Source organism: Panthera uncia, chromosome B4 (genome assembly GCF_023721935.1).
Source record: "Panthera uncia isolate 11264 chromosome B4, Puncia_PCG_1.0, whole genome shotgun sequence".
In the NCBI taxonomy this organism is placed as follows: Eukaryota; Metazoa; Chordata; class Mammalia; order Carnivora; family Felidae; genus Panthera; species Panthera uncia.
Window position 1 is genome coordinate 50,189,379 of NC_064809.1, and position 24,560 is coordinate 50,213,938.

The window sequence follows — 24,560 nt, forward strand, 5'->3', positions numbered from 1 at the left end:
TTTACATTACCGAATCATAAACTATTGAATGATGAAATGAATTGTCTGGCATTAGTGAATAAATGAGGTAGTAAAACGTGAAAATTGGCTACCTCTTAAGTGTAAATGTGGCCCCATATGCCCTTACATAGTGTTACATTTAAAAAGAGAGAGAGAGTTGTCCTCAGACACCTAGAGTGCATCAGTATTCTTTGGTGTCCCACAAATATTTTGTATAGATTTGATTTTTAATTGTTTTTATTAACTAGGTAAGCAAAGGAAATATAAAACAGGTCTAAATTATAAATGGCAATACAACAGACACCCACACATGCATCATCAAGTAGGATACCTCAAAATATGAATTTTGACACCTCTGTGTAACCTATCCAAATCACATACATTTAATATTCTTTATCAGAAGAAAGAATGACTTGAATGACTTTTAAGTTTATTATTCAAATTCACTTATGCTTCTCTGTGATTTTACCACTCACCTTTGTACTGTTACAAAAATATATCATTTCATTTTATGCATTTTAACACTCTGTAAATGAAATCATGGTGTATGCCTTCTACAAATTACTTTTTTGGTACAATATTATGATCTTGAAATTTATGTGTTTGTAATTCTAGTTTATTAAATTTCACTGCTTTGTAGTACTCTTATATAAGTGTATCACAACTTATTTATATTCTACTGTGGATGCCAGGAATATTTATTGTAAATATTGATACATTTAGATTTATTTTTATGATTTTGTGTTTTTTAGGTAATTTTATCTTGTTTCTTTCTCTTATTTTTACTTTCTTTTGAATGATTTATTTATTCCATTATCTCTCCTTTACTAGTCTGACATTTTTAAGCTCTGTCTAATCTTGTAATAACTGCACTAGAAATTATAACATCTATACTTAATCAGAATATAAAATTGAAAAATAAGGAACTTTATTCATTTTTTTCATCCATTCAGAGCATGGATACAGCTCCTAGAATATCTCAGTAAAACACACAAAAACCCTGACCTGTTGGAACTACAGTTTGATTCTGTGAAAATTTACATCTTAGTGACCTTAGCACACTTTATCTCTGAATAACTTGCCTGAATACTATTGCTGTTATGTATTATAGCTCTATTTTGTTTTATATACCTCTATAATATATTGTTATTATTTGTATGTTTAGTGAACATTTATGTATATTTTTCACTTTCTTTGTTCATTGTTCCTTCTTGCATCTTAGACTTTTCATCTGGAATCATTTTTTTTTTTTTTTCTATCTAAAGGGCACTCTTTGTGGAGATGGGTGGGTGCAAACTCTGGCCACTTTTATCTTCTAAAATAACTTTAGTTCACCTTCATTTTTTTAAAGATATTGCTGTATGTTCATATAGCTCTAGGTTGACAATTGTTTTCTCTCAGCAGGTTTGAATACATTCTACTACCTTCTGACTTTGACTGTGGTTATTGAGAAATCATTCATCATCTTAGTTGTTTCTTTGTCAATATTTGTTTTTCTTTCTGACCATTTTTAAATACTTTTCTTTATCGTTAGATTTACTATGATGTGTGTAGACGTTAACTTGTTTTATTTATCTTGCTCAGAACTTTGGCCTTCTGACTTTAAGGATTAATGTTTTTCATCAGTTCTGGAGATTTCTCAGCTTTTATTTCTTCAAATATTGACTTTCCGCCATTATTTCTCTACTTTCTTCCTGAAACCCAATTAAGTGTTTATAACATTCTATTTTATTTGTCTTTTGTATTGCTTTTCTATGTTTTTTTATTTTTTTTTATCTCCCTGATAAAACAATTTTTTTGGACAATTTTTTCAAATCTGTCTTCCTGTTCATTAATTCTCTCTTCAGCCATTTCTAATATTTTGCAGTGTGTGTGTGTAGAAAGAGAGAAAGTTTTTAATTTATATTAATCACATTTTTATTTCCAATAAAAATTATTTATCTTACTCTAGTGTCTCTCTCCTGTTCATCCTTTTTATTCTTTCTTTGAATTCTTTACACATGTGAAATATAAATATTTTTGTTGCATGTTTGATAATTCTAACAGATGAAATCTATATGGGCCTGATTCCTTCATCTTTTATTGCTCCCAATTATGATTCATGGTTCCCTGTTTCTTTATGTAAATTTGGGTATTTAAGAGCTCCTATTTTCTGGAAACATATCTGTGAGCATTCTCATCCATTGGTATGAGGACTGCTTCAGTAGAAGGTAGATTCCTTCAAGAGGATTTGCTTTTGCTTCTACCAGGTGGCTGATAGCTCTCTCAATTCAGAATTATGTTAACTAAGTTATTTGCTTAAGGATTTTTTTGAGCACTGGGGTACTATGTGTATAAGATATAAACCCAGGTAGAGTCAGAAGAATTCTCCACTCAGCACCGAAGTTTCAGGAAGTTAATTTTCCTTGTGCTCTAGAAGTTGTCTATCTGATTTTAGTTCACTCCTACACTAAAGGCCTATCCCTTTGGGCTCCAAGATTTCGTACAGATTTCTTATTAAATGTCCTGTTCTTAGGGCACAATACTTGTTTCTTATCCCCCATGGGAAAAACAAAACTCCAGGTTGCTTGAGTTCACAAATGTGAGCCAGAATTTGGTTTCGGAGTCTTGTTTACCTCTCTGCATTTCTGTCTTCTCTTAATTTCTTTGATATATGAGTAATCTTTTCTTTCACCTGTCTCATTCAGTGCATTTCATGCGTTTAAAAATAAATATTTTAAATTGTAATCCAGCATTTTTTTTTTTTTTTTTCTGCAGGAAACTTGGTTAGAACATTTAAACTGTTATACCACTGGAAACAAGTTAACAGTCAATTTAAAATATATTTTCAAAACTGTTGTAAGAAGCAATATGCCTATCCCAATTCATCGTTTACTATGTATCTCCAATGTTTAACACAGTGCCTTAATTTTAGTAATCTCTCAAAAAAATTACATATGTACACAGAGACACACTAAGAGCATGGGATAAGCATTGTTTTTTGAATATTTATTAGGTGGAGGGCACTCTAATGTGTTTCACATGGATTAGCTCATGTAGACTTCACCAAAACTGTATGCTTTCCTAAAGAAAATTCACATCCTATAGAATCATTTACTAAAGGAGTAGGAATTATGGGGGGAAAGTCTTGGACCAGACTATTCAAAATTTCTATCAGCATTATTATTAGGGCACTAGCCAAAATAATAACAATCTCAGTAATAAATGCCATAATAATTTGTAAAGATGTTACATTTCTAATAAAGAAGTAATAAAGTAAATATAAGATTTTAATTTAAAGAGTATAAGATAAAGGTACCTAGATGGAGATGGACCCTTGTATTAGAATCTTTCATGAGAGAGCTTGTGGCTACTTCAAACCAAGAGGACTTAGATAAAACTACTGTTATTCCTCCATGGTTTATTGTGTTCAACTCTTTCCTGTACTTTGCATTCAGCTGCTGCTTCTCAGTGACATATAACATTGTATGCTGGAAAAAATTGCGTATGAACCAGTGTGACTTCTGCATTATGCTAACATCACTCCCCATGATAATCTGACATGAGCTAATTCACATTAAAGAAACATGTGTTATTGTAGAATAGACTATATTAATATCCTTATCTTCCAGATAAGGAAAATGAGACTTAAATTATTAAGTAACTTGCCCAAAGTTATTTAGCTAATAAGTACTGAACCTGGGATTTGAGTAGTGTAATTCCAGACACTCCTAATTACTATATGTCTCTTTAGTATAATAGACCCAAAGAAATGAAGGTTCACCTGAAACAGGATAAAGTATGATAAATACTGTGACTACATGGGAACTTATTATGGATCATCTCTTTAGAATTATACAATTTTGGGGCGCCTGGGTGGCTCAGTCGGTTAGGTGTCCAACTTCGCCTCAGGTCATGATCTCGCGGTCTGTGGGTTCGAGCCCCGCGTCGGGCTCTGTGCTGACAGCTCAGAGCTTGGAGCCTGTTTCAGATTCTGTGTCTCCCTCTTTCTCTGACCCTCCCCTGTTCATGCTCTCTCTCTGTCTCAAAAATAAATAAATGTTAAAAAAAATTTTTTAAATAGAATTATACAGTTTTTAAATTATCATAGAATTAGCCTGAAAACTATCTTAAATGGATCCATTTTTCTAAAATTTTGATTTTTAATTGCTTTAACCTTGGGTAAACATCTCAAAAAACAATCACCATGTCAGAGTTGTGAAGATATTACAGAATTCAGTGATGTAAAATAGTAATCACTATTTATATGGCTTACTTTGGTGTTAGTCTACATCAGCAGGATAAGAGAAAGGGCATGCACATTCCTTTACTTATCTAGTCATTTATCTAATCTTTACTGAGTATGAGTACTTCCTAGTTGCCGGGTTGCATCAGTGAACAAAACAAAGTTTGTGCTTTTAGGGTCTTATATTCTAGAAGGAAAAAAGAAAATGTACAAACAAATGTGTAATGTCAAGTGGTGACAAGCATTATTAAGACAAATAGAGCAGTGTTCAGGATGCTGCTGGTAGGGATAGTAAGATATTCTGCAAATATCTGAATGAAGTGAGGGACAGGAGGGATCCATTTGAATGCCTGGAAAAAGCCTTTAGGATGGAGGGCTGGGTAATGTGGTACACCAGAAAAGGCCAGGTGATGAACTAGAGTGAGCCATGTTTGGAAGTAAGGCCATGGTGGTAAGTAGAGATCAGATTGTCATAAGCCATAGTAAGAACTTTGGATTTTATTATGAAAGAAATAGAAAATTTTTGATGGATTTTGAACAGGGAAGGATATGAACTGATTCACAATTTAAAAGCCTCACAGCTGTTGTGTGGTGAATAGATTTTGTATGTGTCTTTGTGCAAGTGGGGGATATAACTATGAAAATAGGCAGAACAGTTCATACAGTCCAAATCTGAATAGTAATGGTAATAGTAATGAAACTGGCATAAAGCAATCAAATTCAGGATATGCATTAAATGTAGAAACAATGGACTTTGTTGATATACATTCTTTATGTGAACATGAAACCATGCAAAATTCTCATCAACAATAGAAGAAGAAATAGCAAGCTTAATGAACTAAAAAAAAAAAAAAAAAAAAAAGCAAAATCAATAAAAATTGGAATAATGTCCTTAACCATTGTCACATTTCATCTTGAAATATTCAGAGTTCTGCTTTCACCCCCAAACATCTTTAGGGTTGATACTAATATTGTTTTCAAACTTTTTAAATTCATAGAATCCTTTAAAAAATAAATTCTTATATACCACACAACAGTATGTAAAATACATTATTGTATTTTATCTATATAGATGTTTTACAAATATCCAAGTAACACTTATAATAAGTATATTCAGTTAAATAATAAGACTATTTTAAAGAATATAAAAAAGTAAGTGCCTTCATGAAGATTTAAGCATTTGTTGAATAGCATGATAACCAGATGGGTAGATGAATTTATTTAGAGAAGCTTGAATGTTTCAAGAACTAGCACATGGGAAAAAGTCAATAGCAAACCACTTTACTTTAGCATAGAAAGGAGAAAACTCTGTTTAGATGACTCTGGGGTCAGATAATCGCCATTACCCTTCCCTAACCTTCATCTGCTGCAAACTTAATTCAATCATACATGAATAAAGTATTAACATTTGACACAGATAGAATTAATAACCTTTTTTTTTTTTACTTTGTGTGTTCCTAATTTAATAGAACTAATAGGATAATACAAGATCACAGTTCTTAAAAACACACACACAATCTGTAGGAGCCTTCATTTGCACCTTTCCTTGTTATTTTTACTGAGCTCACTTTTGGAGCTTACCATATTTAGAAGAACAAGTCCTGAATGACCTTACTTTTGTCATTCATAGTGTACTATTTTTGAAATGCTGTAGGGTAGGAAGCCATGTACAAATGGCTTGATATAGTTAACTGAACTGTCCAGTTCATTGATTACAAATTCACCAATTCAAACAAGTTATAAGCTGGAAAACAGCTTTTAAATACATAGACACTGCTTCAGAGAATTGATTTTCCTCCTCCTATTCTTAGAATCATTCTGGGTATAGTTGTATATTTATTCTGGTAGGAAATGCAACACACAGAATGCTGTCTTCCAAAACCAAGAAGCAAGGGAATGAGGGAGTAATATTTCTCGTTTGAAAATATTATCCTTGATTGGCTTCCTTACTGATTCTTGAATGCTTTCCCCAGACAGAGCCTTTAAAATATTGGTTTTTTTTAAATAAAATTTCATTTACAGTTAATTTTTCAGAAACTTGTCAACTATGTCAAGCAAAGTTGACCTGAATCAGGAACCAGTGTAAGATAAGAGTTACCTGCCTGACAAGAATCCTGATAAATATTTCACTTTTGATAAATAAGGTCCTTCCCTGGGAATCTGCAGAACAGTCTCCTTACTTTCCATGATCAAATGTTCGGTCTGTCACCCTCTTACAAGGATCACTGCTCCTTTTCTTACAAATCTTTCCGCCAGGCTCTACTCACTACCTCACAACTGCCAACTATTCTTCCTTCTTGCTTTCAGGAATGACTCATCTTTGAATTCATGGGCCTATTCTTTAAACGCTTCAAAGGAAATTCTTGGACGTCTTTGTGTTTTATTCTTCAATTGATCTTACACAATTTCCTTAAGTTCAGTTTGAGGTCATGATACTCTGGGGAACAAATAGTAATTGTGACATCTCCCTTTATTGTCTATAAATAATGCATCATGATTGTTGTATCTTATAATCTTTGAGCAGTTACATGCTTTGATTTAAAAAAAAACATTTCTGACCATTTATGATTCAGAATTGTTTTTTCCAGGATTGAGTTTAATTAAAAAAAAAATGAATGTAAGTGCTGCCGTGGATTACTTTTTTTAAAGTATTTTAATCTCACCCTGTGAACAACAACAACAACAAAAAAGCATGTGCTTAACGACCAGAAAATGAGTCAATGTATTGATGTGAAACAGAGCGGCTTAATTTCATTGGTCAAAGGTGAATAACGCACAAGATAAACCAATAACGGAAATGTATTTTAGGGAGAGGAAAAAAACTCAACATGGTTTTACTTCTCTGAAATTATATCATCATAAGCCTTGTAATCCCTATGTAGCAAAAGGATCTGTAGAAGCTGCTGAATATAGTCTTTGATCATGTACACAGGTTATTTCAATCAACTATTCAGATAAAGCCTCTGTATTGTATTTCCAGACATTTTTTTCCAAGTCAGTGTTAGATATGCTTTCTACACAAATGGGACTAGCAGCTCCTCAGGCCCTTTCACTCCCTAAACTATTGCCCCTAATTTGGAGCTGCCTGAGAGGCCCATTTCTGATAAGAAGGCTCTTACCTGCAAAGTAGTTTATAACTTCTTTGATGTTAGTGCAATGAAGCTTTTGACTCTGCATAAAATTGAAATGATCATTTCTTATGGGAAATAAAAGAGTAACTCCTGTGAAGTGGAGAGGGAAATGTTTTCTTAGAAATACTTTCATAAACTTGGAAATTAATGGCAATATATTGCTTACTTCAACTATGACCTTTTCAAAGACATGATATGCTCAAATTATACTGGGCTTTTAATTGCTTTGGATTATAGGTAAAGTTTATTTAAACTAGCTGTTAAATGTATTACTCTGACTTTTATCCTATGGATACTCATCTCATATTTAACACTTTAGCCCCTTTAAACATTTTCTGATAACCCATCTTTCCCAAATTTTCTCCATATTATTCTCTTTCTCTCCATCACTCCCTGCTCTCCACATTTAGTTTCTTATATTATCTTGTGATCTTTCATTTTATTTTTCTCTTTAAAATATGCAGGCATGGGGGCACCTGAGTGGTTCAGTCGGTTAAAAGCATCTGACTTTGACTCAGGTCATGATCTCTTCGAGCCCTGCATAGGGGTCTGTGGTGACAGCTCAGAGCCTGGAGCCTGCTTTGGATTCTGTGTCTTCCTCTCTCTCTGGCCTTCCCCCTCTTGCTCTCTCTCTCTCTCAAAAATAAACATTAAAAAAAAGATGCATGCATGCTTAATTCACTTAAAGAGCTTCTTTTTTGAAAAGCTTCTTTGATAAACGGGTAGTTGTAGTATTAGATAGCAGCACTTCTTACCTCCTAGCTGTCTTCTCTATGGCTTAATTTTTTTCTTAAGTGAGGAAAAACAAAAATCAGCTACCTGCGACTCTTTTTTTATGTTTTCCATTTAGGCTTTTCATGAGACTTGGCACTACCAACCTTGTTAGAAGATTCGGAGCCGTGTCTAAAGTGGTCCTGAGGGTTAAAGCCCAACATACTTTCTTTCTTTATCACATCTTTACTCATCTTTCTGTTTCTGACCAGAGTGGGAAGAGGACTTCCAATTTAGGCATAATAGGGTAAAAATGTTTGGAAAATTATTGCTTATGATAGCATTATAAATTGGGAGATTTTTTTTTAAGTTTATTTATTTTGAGAGAGAGAGAGAGAGAGAGAGAGAGAGATACCACATGTGCAAGTGGGGGAGGGGTAGAGAGAGAAGTAGAGAGAGAATCCCAAGCAGGATCCTCACTGTCAGCACAGAGCCCAACACAGGGTTTGATCTCATGAACCCTGAGATCATGACCTGAGCCGAAACTAAGAGTCAGATGCTTAACCAACTGAGCCACCCAGATGCCCCTAAATTGGGAGATTATTAATTATAAAATAAGCATGAGTAAAGATAGGTGGCTGGCATTGGGGCAGGTAAGGTCATAATCCAGACAAACATGGGTTGGGAATTAGTCAAGCCCAGGGTATTTGGCAAAGTTGCTGGTTGGTAGAAGCATTAAAATCAGGGCAAAAGGTCAAGGTAGGAAGACACTGGCTGCAGGGTCTCTGCCACTTGATGATAGAGCTATCATCTATCTGAGAGACCTTCTGATAACTTAGAGGTACATATCTCAAAAATGTCTTTCAGGAGCCACTGTCTCATGCAGTCAGGGCTCAGTGGTCAAAGTAAACTTTCAAAGGGCTAGACGTGTTTTTCCCGTCATGGAAAGTCACAGTGCACTTCAAGATGTTTAAGGCTCTGAAAACTCCTGTGCTTCAGAACAATTTGTTGATGTTTATATGGCTTTTCTCAAAACTATCTGACCTGTTGACATTCCTTGAATGAACACTCTTGGCAACTTAAGCCTTGGAGACACCCTTACCACTCCTTCTCTCAGCTTCATATCCAGTCTCCAAGTTCTGTAAATCCCAGAGATTCTTTCTTCAAAGACTCTCTTTTAACTCCTCCTTCCTTCCTGCTACAATTTCAGGTAATGGTTTGGGTTAGTGGTTCTCATTGTCAGGAGTGAGGAGAGAGAGACGTAGCTCACATCAATAGGTGTATGTGTAGTTTGAAAAATCAAATTCGGCATTATAATATTTGATTGTTTATCATCAAAATAGTTTACTTGATTTCAAAGTTTCTGGAGAGTACTAAAGAAGGACATGAGATTGGTTTTATTTATCAAAAGAGAGAACAGTTTTTAAGAAGTCAGGAAACACTGATTTGGACTTTTATGAGGCCTCAAGCATTTTACCAGATTTAGTCTAAATTGTTTCTCTGTCCTTTCATGTACAATAGCCACATTCAACAATGCAATTGTGTGAAAAGGAATAAACAAAAACTTGTCCTCATCTTGAGAAGCTATAAATATGCACTGGAAACCAAGTGACTGTTACCGAAGAACCTGTTGCCTGACCTCAGGCAAGATAATTACTCTCTATGGAACTTACTCTGCTCATTTGCAAAATGAGTGCTCAGGATTTGACCAATCTCATCTTATATAAATTTAACATCTCTTCCCTACTCAAAAGTCTGGAATGCCTGCATTACTCTCCCTAATTCTAGCTATAGAACAGATCCCATCTTGTTAGCTAAATATTTAAGGTCTTTCATAATGTATCACCAAATTTGTCTTTACAACTCTTTTTCCATTAGTCTCTGCCATAAACTCTCTGCTCTAGTCAGATTTCAGGTCATTATTGCCTGAATAATCCTTGTTTATTCCTATCACAGAGCCTTTCCTTCTGAAAGTCTCATTTTTGGAAACTCCCTGTATCACTTACTTCTTTTGCAACTCATACCCATCCATGTTTTAGTTATTTCTTAGGAGTTAATTTATATCTGACTTTTCTGTAATCATTCTGAACAGCAATTTCTTCCTAATTAATTTTCTATAACAAAAATTTGTATGCCATTATTTGATTCTCATAATGTTAAGACTGCGTGTAGTTAAGTATACCTTACTTCCCCAATGAAATTGTATGTGCCTCTGAAGCTAGGGATTCCTTCGCTTCAATCAATGGTTTTCTCACAGTGCCTAAAAATATTACCCATGGGCGCCTGGGTGGCTCAGTCGGTTGGGCAGCCAACTTCGGCTCAGGTCATGATCTCGCGGTCCGTGAGTTCGAGCCCCACGTCGGGCTCTGTGCTGACAGCTCAGAGCCTGGAGCCTGTTTAGGATTCTGTGTGTCTCTCTCTCTGACCCTACCCTGTTCATGCTCTGTCTCTCTCTGTCTCAAAAATAAATAAACGTTAAAAAAATTAAAAAAAATATATATTACCCATGGTCAGTAACTAATATTTATGAATATTTGGGTGTTAATTATTCACAAAATATCTATAAAACCACAAGATGATGTATTTATACCAAAATCAAAACTGCATCAAAAAAATCCAAGTGGCTTACCCTTAGAAAGCTATGAGAAATGTGATTCTATTATTTTAAACTGAACTGGACTTCCTCACCAACTTATTCCAAACAGAAACTAATTAAACTTATCTTTATTTTCAAATTTGAAAGGACACTCAGCATTCCTTAATTCCAAAAATATAGTCAAATATGTAAAAACATGAAAAGAAGAAATAGATTAAGCAGTCATTAATTTAGTTCAAAAAGTGGTGACAATTATACATTTTTAATTCTTTTGCTTTTGCTTTAAGTATCTTTCTTTTAAAATGCATCCACATCTTAGGAATGAAACATCTGTAGATATTTTAATTGTATTTTTATACCCTGGATTTGTGTCTAAAGATGCTCTTTTACTGGCTTCACTTAGCTACCTATAGGTCGCATTCTGGTTGTTTATATGACGTCTTAAAATTATGTTGCTTATTCATTTTTGTATTTGTTTAGCATCTGTTCTTTCCTCACTATAATGTAAACTACATGGCCAAGAATTTCAGTCATAATGATCACCACAGTGTCTTGGTCACTTCTGTGCTGCCATGTTTTGGACACAACCACGTTAACAGCTCTATGTAGGTGGTTAGAATCTATCTTTTGAATAAATAAATAAATACTTGCATAAACTAGAACAAGTCACTTTTACTCTTCTGGCCTAAACCATTGCATCTCTAAATATAGAAAAGTTTATTCCAGTATGTTTTAACCATGTTTTTCTTCAAACCACAAAGTTCCCTTCAAGTTATTTTGGCGTGTGAAAGGAGAGAATAAAACCAACAGTGGTCTAGTGCCTTTCTCATGCTCAGTTAGGCAAATCTTTTTTATCTCTTTTTCTAATGCGGTTGGGAGTGGGAGAAAGAAGGTGCTTCTAAATAAAATTTTGTTTAAAAAAATAAAAATAGGGGCGCCTGGGTGGCTCAGTTGGTAGAGTGTCCGACTTCGGCTCAGGTCATGATCTCACAGCTCGTGAGTTCGAGCCCCACGTCGGGCTCTGTGCTGACAGCTCAGAGCCTGGAGCCTGCTTCGGATTCTGTGTCTCCCTCGCTCTCTGCCCCTAACCCACTCGCATTCTGTCTCTGTCTCTCTCAAAAATAAATAAACATTTAAAAAAATAAATGAAAATAAAAATAATAAAAATAATAAAAATATATACTATTTTTACAATTAAAAAAAGAACTTCTAAATAACATTAGTTCTATGAATCTTAGTCTTATGAATAGTCTTAGTCTATGAATAGTCTTAACCCCTATTTTATAGCTTATCTTTCTGGGTTATTTTTCATTGGGCAAACACTGAAAGAAATAATTATTCTCTCCACTACTGTGCAAACTTAACATGGAAGTAATTAATTAACACATGTCTCATGAAAAAACAAATTGCGTTGTGTTTCTGGGCCAGCCAGCCATTTATATGGTATAGAGGTTTACAATGTCGATATCCATCTTCTGCTTATGACTGCTGCTCCTTTGCCTGCTCAACCAGTTCAGATTAAATATTAAAAACAACAAGCCCAGCTCTATGGGTCAAGTACAAATGATATATGTAGAGCAACTATTCAGTGTATGTTGAAAAACTAAGAAAAATACTCAGATATATTCAGTCTTATCAGTAATAATAATGATCACTTTAGAGTGCTTGCTGAATCAATTACCATATGTTCTTACATCAGTGCCTTGATTTCAATCATTGCTGTTATTATTACTGTACGTTTGTTTTGTTTGTTAGTGTAGTGGTTGTTTTGCCAGTGGTTTAGACAATGACCTGACACAAACTGAAGATACTGAACTTGAATATCCTTGAAGCCAGACTTGTCTTGAACAGTGGAGAAAGCTTCACCATTCTTCTTCATTGTTTTTAATAAATTGAACTTGTTGGCTAAATACCATTCGAATAAGAAATACCTTTAAGTTAGCAGTTATTCTGATTGAGAAAACTTTAGATTTCCCATTCAGTCATGTTTAGAGAAACACATTGTGTGTGTTCATAAAATGAGCCACACTGTAACCAAAAATACTTATGACATCTAAAGAAAACTGCATATATCTAGGAATGGCAAGAACAACTACTATTATTATTGAGCTGATATTAATGTCAGATTTTCATTAGGTACTTTCCTAAATTATATCATTTAATCCTCACAGCAATTATTAGATACTGTTAAGGCTCAGAGAAATTAAGTCAGAGGTGAAAAGTCACACAGCAATTAAGTGGATCAGTCATGTTACAAACTCAGATACATCTGACTCCTGAGCCTTTGCCTACATTTCAAGGCCTTCAAACTGAAAGAAACCCTTTATTGATTGCCAATGGTATGACCAATCCAAGAGAGAGAGAAATGAGACCATAAATGAGGTGATCTGAATCAGAATTTGCCATGCAAAAATAATAGACTTTCTCTTGCTGGATTCTTTGTCTATATACACCTTTCCAGACTTCTTGGAAAGAAAACAAGAAATATTCATCAATAACATACCCTCTTAGTATCCTATTTTCCTTATTTGTCAAAATAAAAAATCATTACACTGTAATCAGAAAAACCATTAAAATAGATCATTTATTTTGTTCTGTTGCTAATTGAAATAAAGGGGAACAGAAAAAAGTTAAAGAATAAAAATAAGAAAATGAGTTAAGAATTATTAAATTTGTCTAATGTAAAATACTAATACAGAGGAAAATACTATTTTAGGGAAGAACTTCCTTCAAAGACAGAGCATGTAAATATTATTTGGTTCGTAATTCAGATTAATAATTTTCTTTCAAATTCTGACTAGTAGTAAATGCCATTTTCTAAGAAACGTGAACAGTAAACTACTTTTTTAAAACTGTGTGTCAGAAAAGAAAGAAAGAAAGAAAGAAAGAAAGAAAGAAAGAAAGAAAGAAAATCACTAACCAATTAATTCCAAAGCAATTTCAGTTATCTGACCTTTGAGTGCTATCATCCAACCTCCACTGATGATTTCAGAGACAAAAAGAGTGTCATTAAAGTAAGGCTCTTGAAACTTTTCTTAAAAGATCATTATGAAGGGAGAGTCCCATAAAGGACTAAATGATTTGGTGGCTCAAAATGGAAAAGTCTTGTTTCTAAAGAGGACCTAAAACAAAAATAACAATTGAAATAATAGATTGTTATAGGCTATTTTAATTTTGACAGATATACCTTTAACTGGTCATTTCTTAAATAGGACTAAATTTTAGAGTCTGACTCTTTTTTTGAAACAATATTATTGGTAGCAGAGTCTAAGCGTCTTACAAACAAGCTTTTGAAAATCCTTTGGAACAAATAAACAACAAAAAAAAATGCAAAGAGGCATGAGGAAACTTTGGGAGGTGACAGATAGGTTTAGAGATGGTTATAGTGATGGGTTTCACAGGTGTATGCATGTGTCCAAACTCATCAAATTGTACACATTAACAATGTCTGTGTTTTGTATATCAGTTATATCTCAATAAAGCTCTCAAATGAAAAAAAAAAAAAAAAAGAAAATCCTTTGGAAATAAATGCTCTGATTACTTACCTAAATCAATATGCTTTCCCACACAGACACACTCCCTCACAAACAGACATCACTTATTTCTTAACACTTATAATATTTTTTCCCTCTGAGATGCAAGAAATTCCAATTCTACAATGATATGGTTTATCTGATGGAAAAAAGCTTCTCTTCAAATTGCCTAACATTTAGCTAATTTGCCAGTGATGGACTTTCCATCGACCATCCTCCACTAAATTCATTTAATTAAACAATTATTTTTTCTTATTAAAAATCCCTCCAATATTTTTTCCCCACGATCTGAGTCCTCAAATCAAAATGTGATGGAGAATCTCTAGTAACCTCTTGGAATGTTTCAAAGTTTGCAAATAATTAACGTGTAGGTTAACAAATATATATTAAATATCTGCATATATATGTATAGTATTAATTTTTTTGGACAGTAGAGAAAATAGCATGTGAAAATATAGTTTAATAAGATTCTATAATTCCAGAATAATTAATAAATTAGTTTGAGTTCATATGCTAAAATTTTAATCAAGAAATAGAAGAATCCAATTTTAGGAAAACCAGATGTATTTACTTAGTAGTCAATTCATTTATTCAACAAATTGACTGCTTACTCTTGCCACAATCAGAAGAAGCCCTTAAAGAATTTAGTGTCAAATAGGGATGAGATTAAAACAAAACAAAACAATTAAAGCACAATCTTAAAAACCACAATAAACCAAGTTTTAAAAGAATAATGGATACAGGTAAGTACTTCACCTTTACAAAGGGGATGCTGCACACCTATGCAGGAAAGACTTTTTGGAAAAGGTGTTAATTAAGTAGAACATTAGGGGATAAACAGGTGTTGGCATATTGAAATATAATTTTAGGCACAGAGGATGAGATGATGCAAAAGCATTGTAGCCTGAGAAGGCAGAGAAGATGCCAGTTATTATAAGTAGTACTTTACATTTGGAATGGAAGCACATGAACAGAACTTGAAGATGTAAAGAAACTAACTCATGAGTGCTCTTCAAGTTACACTAGTACTTTATGTTTTATCCTAAAGGCTATATGGATTATAACTACAAGAACAGGACTTTACTTGACTAAGTAAAAGGGACTAATTTGAGGGAGAAAAACATTAAGATGCATATGGTAGAAAAATCAAGTACCAGAAGATTCCAGTAATACCTTCAAGAAATTAAGTCTTCAATTAAATTCTGTCAGTGGGTGCAGAGAGAAGAAATTAGATCTGAGAGCTATTTAGATGGTGAACGTGTTAAGACATGGTAACAAATTTGAGGTGTAGAAAGGTGAAAGAAGAATCACGAATGACTGCTTCATTTTTAGTTAGGGTGATGGAAAGCTGGTGATTCTATTCATGGAGGTAATTCAGGTGAAAAAGAAGGTCTTGGGGGGAATGATAATGAAATTAGTCATGTTGAAGTTGAAATGCCTTAGGAAAATTTAAGAGTGTTATCTTATAGACAGATGAACATGTAGGTCTGGATTGCAAAAAAAAAGAGTTCCAGGTTGGAAACTGCATTGGTCAGCTAGGGCTGCCATAGCAGAATACCTCAGACTTGGTGGTCAAAACAATAAAAATGTATTTTCGCACAGTTCTGAATCCTGGAAGTTTAAAATCAAGGTGCCAGTAGGATTGCTTTCTGTTGAGACCTCTCTTCCTGGCTTGCAGACAACTGCCTTCTTGATGGGTTCTCACATGACCTTTTCTTCTGTGCATATGCTCACCTGGTCTCTCTTCCTCTTCTTATATGGACACCAGTTCTATTGGATTAGGTTCCCACCCTTGGAACTTCACTTAATCTTAAATACCTCCTTGAAGGCCTTTCTTTAAATACAGATACCCTGGGGGTGAGGACTTTAACATGTGAATTTTAGGAAACACAATTCGGACCATAACAGAAACATAGATTTGATGACAGGACAGACATTATTATCATCATTTTACAAATGGAGAGACTGAGGTCGGAGACTGCTAAGTCACTTGTGCAGTGATGTAGAGAACATTGGAAATGGAATATGCTTAGTCCTCTTTTTATATGCATATGATATAGTGGACAGGACACTTATCCCTGCCTGGCAAGTTTAATCCGTGCAAGAACAATGATAACATCATCACATAAATCAACAGAAAAATAGGTAGGTTGTGGAGGCCTTATAGAACACTACTAAGTCTTTAATGAATTTCCCAAAGGAATAGGATTAAATGGTACTAGCTGACTTCAGGGGACATGCTGTTTCATGACAGTGAGCAAGAATGTCCCAGAAATTTTCTCAGGACATCAAACACAGCTCCAAATCTTACGGATAACATCCCAGGGAACTTTTAATATCCTCACAGAATAAACCACGCTATTTGTGACTCAAGAATGAAGGGTGAAGCAGCTGCCCCAGCGGTGATTTGAAACTAAGGTTCCAGGGAAACTAGGTATTTCAAAGCTAGCTTTGCCTTACACCTATAAACCTGCCCCTCTGGCTGTGTTCAAACACATGAATTGTTCACTGCACAATATGATGATTATCCAGCTTTCATGAGAGGGCTGTGAAAGAACAAAAAGCTAAGGGGTAAAGAGGATTTTTATTGTTAGGCTACTATTCTTATGAAACATTCATATAGCAAAGGAATTGCCTTGCTGTTAAAAGAAATTTTGTTAAGAAAACTTTATGAAAAAGATGCTTATACTGCCTTTAAAGTAACTGTATATGTAGTCAGGGGGAAAAAAAAAGAAGAAAAGAGCTGAGTTAGGAACTCAATTCAGAACCATATTTTCTAAGAGTAAGTAATGGAAAATGTAGACATCTATTGGACTAATTTAAAATTCCAGGAGCATGGATTTCAGCATTAATTATGTGTCAAGCAGGATTTATTTTATTACAGCACATGTGCTGGTGTTAGTGACACCCCATTTCTCTTTTGCCAAAACTTAAAATAATTTGGAACTACAGGCCCAATTAAGGTGGGTAACTCAAGGTACATCTGTTTTGTGTGCACAGTTCATCTGAATTCTTAGATTCCCAAATGCAATCAGGGTGTTACTTTCAACTTACCGTCTTCTCTCTCTCCTCCCACCCCCCCCCCCCCCAGCACTAGTCTAAGTAAGCCACAGGAGGCCAGATCCTTAGAAACTGTGGTGTTGGTCTCACTTTCTAAAGTGAGGAAGGATGGAGAAGAGGTGAGTCAGGTGTGTGATTTGGCATTGTCCACATGTAAAATAAAGCCCACATACTCTTTTCTTTTTGTAGGCTAGGCAAGAGAAAGAAAAGTATTCCTGCTTATAAATATTTCACACAAAAATATATCTATGTTAACAAACTTTTCTTTAAAATTTCCAAAAAAAGTTAAAAATAGGAAATTATCATTGGATTTTTTTTGGTGGAGAGGGAATTTATAGGTAGCAGGACAAATGAAGAACTTTGAGAAGAAAGAAAGCAATCTGGAGAGCATGAGACTTCTGAGGGTTAGAAAACAGGAAGCCAGACAAAGAGATTAAAATGGCAAGAAATGATTCCTAGATGTGTATTAGTTTCAGGCTAAATCATTAGCTGGTACCTGTGTCAGGATGTCAGGAGGTGGTATAGCACAGTGGTAAAGAACCAAGGCCTTGGAGTCAGATAAACTTAAATTTGAATCCCTGGTACACTGATTGGGTGACTGTGCAAATTACTTGACCTCTATAAACCATAATATCTTTGTGAGACGGAAGGAGTCGTTACCTGCGGCAAATATGAAGATTACCAAACACAGCTATGTAGAATGCTTGAAAAATGACTGGCATAGAGTAAATGCTTGATAAATTCATCAGGGATTAAAATTATAGAGGCCTGTAGCTGGAAGGTAGCTTACTAAACCTCATCAATTCCAACTTTTACAGACTAGGAAAGTGAAGGACTAATGCATTAAGTTTCTTGCCAGAGGTAATGCAAGCAGAAAATTGTCTTCCAAATCATGTTTTAATGGTTGTTAGGACACTATGTTAATCAGCTCAAGTTGCAATAAAAAAAAAGTAACATAGACCGTGCCTTCAATAACAGGAATTTGTTTCTTACAATTCTGGAGGTTGGGGAATCCTAAATCAAGGTGCTAGCCAATTCCATTTTCCCATAAGGACTGTCTTCCCAGCTTATAGATTGATGCTGTATGCCTTCTTGCTCTGTCCTCACATGGCAGAGAGAACAGAGAACTCCAGCCTTTTTTTAAAAAAAACGTTTATTCATTTTTTGACAGAGACAGACCGTGAATGGGAGAGGGGCAGAGAGAGAGGGAGACACAGAATCCAAAGCAGGCTCCAGGCTCTGAACTGACAGCACAGAGCCCGACGTGGGGCTCGAACTCACGGACCGTGAGATCATGACCTGAGCCGAAGTCGGACGCCCAACTGACTGAGCCACCCATGTGTCCCAGAACTCCAGTCTTTTATTCTTCTTTTCAGGGTATTAATCCCATTATGTGGGTCCCACTCTTATGACTTCATTTAAAACTAACCACCTTCCAAAGGTCCCACCTCCAAATATCATACTGGGTGTTAGGGCTTCAGTATATATATTTGGGGGTGTGGGGACATAAACATTCACTCATTCATCCGTAACAGACACAGAATATGGTACTACGGAAAGAGCCTGAAGCAGTGGTTTAGGAACTCTGGGTTTTAGTCATAGTATCTTAGGCAAGTTCCTTAATCTTTCAGTTTTCTCACCTAATAAATGTAAAAGGTGGGAGATATTATCTCAAAATATCATTCAGCCCCATGCTCAAGTGATATTATTCTCCGAGTATATGAGTATAATTTACAGTGAGAGATAATAGGTTTGACTAGGATAAGAAGGACAAGGAATAATTGGGTGCCTGGCACAACAGGACAAGAAGAGAGAGCAGGACTAGGTAGAGTTTTCAGCAAAGAAAGAGCAGCAGGAGTACAAAGAGTCTCGGGGATCAGGGAAAGGAGAAAACCAGAATGTGAGAAAAGAGAGATGCAATTCAGGAAGGTCTCATAGATAGCTATCTCTTGTGAAGGGTGTCCAGGGCTAAAATTCAATCTGGTTTTGTTTTCTTTTGTTTTAGAATTAATAAGTGTATATGGAGTAAAATGGTGGGGGCTGAGAAAGATCACTAACAGTTATTCACAGCTTAGTCCTTAATTTAGAAGAGTGATTTGAAAAAAAAAATAACTTACACGAAAGCAATTAAGTGTATGTTGGAATGGAGAAGTACAGAGTTTTCGCTTTTAAGTCACATTATTCAGAATATTTAATGTGTAAACATGTGAATACATGTTAGTGGATCAGCGAGACGAGTGGAAAGGGCTCTGATTCCTTACTATAGATTCAGAAATCTATTCAGGGGAGCTTATCTGCTCAGCATAGTTTGTCTTTTTCCCCTTCATGGCTTCCAGCTGATCCTAAGAGGACATCACTGCTGTGTAACAGGAATCCTGATGAGGGTGTTCACACAAACTGAGTACCATCCGTGGCTAATTTTCCCTTGGGGGAAAAAAATGCCATTTAAGTTTATAATTAAATGTGTGCCTGATCATATCTGTTAAAGACTTTATCTAAATATGATGATAAGCTACCAATTATAATAGTAAGTGCATACCTCTGTGTCCACATACATACAGTATTAATATCCCGTTGTTGCAATTATTACTTCTTGAAAACAAGTTTGTGTATAGCAATAATCGTCCACAAATAAATGGGCATTGCCTTTACAGAAGTGGCAAGGGAAGAAAAAGATAAATCTCAGCCAACCCTCTTCAGAGTTTTGAGGTAAAATCCCCTCAGTTCTTATTCTGCATTTGGAGGCTTTTTCTCTCATGCAGTGCAATCAGTGAATTTCCTGAAACTGTATTTCTTCTCATACTAACTTAGATTTTTAAGTCTTATTGTTTTCTTTAAACTGACTGAACTTGGTAGTCTCCAATAAAAGTTTTTATTATTTTTAAAGTACTACCTTTGCTCTTTCACATTCTCCCAATTAAAACCAAAGTAGATTCCACAGTTTCCTGCTTACTTTTAGATCAAAAACTCCCACTAGTTTTGTCCATTTTAAAACTTCATCTCTTCTCCAATTTGACACACACCTCCTCCCTATTCTCCAGCACCAGCCAAGTTTTAGTTTGGGAGACTTGCAGTGGGTAGAGAATATGATCTGATATTCCACTCCTCTTCACTCTCCTTTCTGGTTCTTACTTCTCTTGACTTGGGAGTAGAGAAAAAAGAAAGAAAAGCGATGCTCACACTTGTACAAACAATTGCAATCCTCTGTCTGAGGTCTCTGATTTTCCATCAAGGCCCTGTGTGGGTTCACTGGGAAAGTAAGCTACCTCATGTGGATGAGTTCTTTGGGCAGTCTTACAGGAGCATCCCGTAAGGATATCTGGCCTTGGATCAACCCCTTTCTACATATGGATCACATATAATTACCTTCCATGTGTTTATTTGAACCTTGAGAAACTTGCACATTCTTGCTTCGCCAAACAGTTGAGGTGCGGGAGTGTGGGCTGCTCCTTTCCTATCCTTTCTCTCCATCCTGCCCTAGCATTTTCTTCCTATTCACATAAGCCCAGGGGAAATCAGTAAACCCTCCTTCAGAACAGAAATCTAACCTGGGAATGAGGCAACACACTCTTCCATTCTGGCACACAGCTGAATAAATGGCTCTCTTTGGGCTTTCCTCTTTGGACTTTGCAGAAAGAAGTGGGCATAGTCTGTTCCTCACTAAGCTGATGACTCATGACTCTCAAACATGCTGATATGGGTACTTTCTGGTCCAAAGCCATCGGTCCCCTGCCTCTTCAGCCATTCTACTCTTACAGCTATTAGCATTAGAGCAGAGCTCCTAGTTTTCCAGAGCAGCTACATTTACTGCCTCCCTCACTGCCCTAAGCCATCAGGCCCTTTGTCTAGTTCTGTGTTTTGTAAGTCCTAAAAAAAAATCTTGCCAGTCCCCTAGTCCACTCATTAGTACATTTTTACTCAGAAAGAATCTCCTACTAGGTACTCAAACACTTGGCTAGACAAAGCAACAGATGGTACATAGGCCTATTCACACTTTTAAATGGGTCAAAAAGTATGTTAGTAGTAATAAAACAACACAATGTCAGCAGTGTAACAGAATCTATATGCCCAAATGAGCCAGATCAAATCATTTTTTAAATCCTTTAGGGGCTTTTTATGGTCCATAAAAGAAAACCATTTTTATTACTTTAATAGTTTTTTTTTTTAATCTGAAATAGTATACTCAAATTGATCACTCATCTAATTCACCAGACTTGGCTCCAGATGACTATTGTTCATTTTCAGTAATTAGATATGCCCCAAAATATCCCCGGGGCTAACACTGTGGATGTGTAAAAAATATGCTGCATATTCTAAAGGCAATCCAAACAAATAAATAAAAACAAAAGCAAAGAAAATGGAAAAAGAAAGTATGAAAATTGGGCATATTCATTAGTTTTTACTACAGCCACAAATAGCTCCCAAATTTCAGTGGCTTACAACAACAAAGATTTACTTCTTACTCGTGCAGTACATTGGCTGCAGACTTGCTCTAGTCCTGCTTGGCTCGGCTCCACAGGACTCCACACAGCAATGCTTAGCTCTGCTTTATACTGTCTTGTCACTCCAGGACTGGAGGAGCAGCCCCCAGCTGGAATACACTGTTTTCACAGCAGAAAGCAGAAAAGTATAAGCCGCCAAACCAATCCATAATAGCATATTTAAAGCATCTGTATGGACACGGATATACATTTCATTACTCACATCCTATTGGCCAAAGCAAGTCACAGGACCAACCCTGACAACAGGCAGAAAAGTCAACTCTGCCTATGGGAAGGCACTGGAAGTCACACATGGAGATGTATAATCTCCTTCAGAGGAGAAAGCAGAGAGTTGGAAGCAATAATCAAATCTACTATATAGTGAGAACACAACGGGACATCATTAGTGTGCACATATAACACTTCAAAGAGAACACTTTTGAGGTGGTAATAAATATTACATATATAAATTACATATGGGGATACAATTAAGTCAGCTACATACTTTATGGGTCCCTCCCGTATATTTAAGTGTTCTAAAAATGTATACAATCTCTACAGTATGGATGTCATTACTGTGCGTGCTCTCTCTCTCAAAGTAAATAAATAAACATTTTAAAATAAGAATTGTTACAAAATGGTTTATTGACAGATATTGCCAAATAACTATTGAATGGAAATCACATTTTCCACATTTATAGATTTTGCCAATATAATGCTCCTTATATGCAAAACTCAATGAAAGTTAAATTTCTGAAAAAGCAAATCAATATTCTAAGAATATACTAGTCATAGGAAATGATTGTCTTTGTAAGGACTAAAAATGTGTCAAGTTCCTCAGTTTGGGAAAATATTAAATAAATCTCTTAAACACTAGGAAGTAAAAGTTGTAAAGACTAAAGAGATACATGCTTTTTACCTCATTTTGAAAAGGGATTATTGTTTTTATTTCTTCTTTTTTTTAATGTTTATTTATTTTTGAGTGAGAGAGAGAGCACCCATGCATAGGGATGGACTATGTTACCTGTCATGGTCATCTCCTACACTCCATCACTCCATGATTTCACTTCTGCAATGTGTAAAGACAAACTCTTCATTAGTCAGTCAAAAGCCATAGAGCTTGAACCAGATTTGACCTGGAGAATGTATCATCTTAGCAGGAATGTAGGGTTTGAATGAGGCATATTCTACAAGGAAAATAATCACAGTGGAATACAGCGAGTTTGCTTTGCCTTGAAATCTTTTTTAGAACACAGTCATATTCTCTCTGCAAATCTCCCCTGCTCTGTTCTTTTTAAAATGTATTTATTTAAATTCAAGTTAGTTAGCATACAGTGTAGAATTGATTTCAGGAGTAGAATCCAGTGATTTCCCTGATCTGTTTTATTTTGAGCGAGGAATCAAATAACCAAATACATATCTAACAGAAAAAAATTAAGAGTATTATGAAGGCAAATTATATAATTCTGACAGTCCCCTTGACTGCCCCCACCTCTAAACATATGTTTTCAAAAAATTATTTTAGTAGGGGCGCCTGGGTGGCTCAGTTGGTTTAGCATCTGACTGTTGATTTTGGCTCAGGTCATGATCTCATGGCTTCGTGGTATTGGGCCCCACATGGGGCTCTGTGCTGACAGCATGGAGCCTGCTTGAGATTCTCTCTCTCCCTCTCTCTCTGCCCCTCCCCTGCTCACATGCACTCTCTCTCTCTCACTCTCAAAATAAATAAACTTAAAAAAAATTATTTTAGTAAAAGGCTGACTTCATCTGTACAAAATAACTTCTCCTTTTATCATGTATATAGCAGTAAGGAGATTATAGTTATATTTATATACTATAACTGGTTAAAAATATTTTTAAAACAAGTGATTCACTATTCGAAGTATATGAAAATGCTGGCAAGCATTGGTCAAGATATAGAAACACTCTACCCATCAACTGCCTATCTCACTGAAAGCCAAGTACACTATAAAATGATATATTACCAAAGTCCTCAAAATACTGAGAGAATCTGAGAGATATATAATTTACATAAGGCATCTTGAAGTTTTACATGTGGATGCTTGCATTTGCGGCTTTCCAATTCACACTCACACAAAACTCATTTTCTTACAGCTTCCAAATAATGACAGGTTCCATTTATTACATCTGACATTTTAAAATTTCACCATAAGGGTAAGTATAGGAGAACTATTCATTGTCTAATATTCTTTTTACATTGAAAATAAGCAGTGGATTACATTTTTTCATCAATGCCTCTTTAACCCCTTGAGGGTTTTTTAAAAATGCTTTCCAGAAGTAAATAAGAACTATTATTCCACGTAAAAGCAAAAGAGGTGCTAGACGATAAGTTGGCTTTATAACAATGACAAGAGAGCAAGCTCTTACCTAAAAAAAAAAAAAAAAAAGTATACTCACTTAATTATATTTTAACTTCAGTATGTAGAAACAGAGAACATAAAACAAATGAAAATAATGTATTAGAGTCTCTATAGCATAATACATATTAGGCAGAGATGCAAAATTAAGAATGCAGAATGAAATTCATCTATATATTTTTCGACTGCTCTGCATTTAATCTTTTTTTTTTTTTTAGTGTTCCATTTTCACAATAACTTTCTTCTAGTTTCTTTAAAGTTAATCTTTCAGAGAAGGAGAAGACTAGAGACCAGTTAAGATTAAAAGAATCAATCAAAGAGAGGTTAACATTCAAAGGTATTAGTTTTTTTATTCTATTTCAGTGGTTTAGGGCATAATAGAAAGTAAAGTTTAAGCATCTTAGAATAAGTTTCAAGGCGATAAAAATTGTCACATGGCAGACAG

General features: G+C 35.2%; 1 protein-coding gene across 1 annotated transcript in view; it reads left to right on the top strand.

Annotated features, from left to right (window-relative positions):
- The window catches only part of PIK3C2G (phosphatidylinositol-4-phosphate 3-kinase catalytic subunit type 2 gamma), a 348,760-nt gene that overhangs the window by 192,178 nt on the left and 132,022 nt on the right, over positions 1 to 24,560 (top strand). The gene's annotated exons all lie outside the window — the stretch shown is intronic.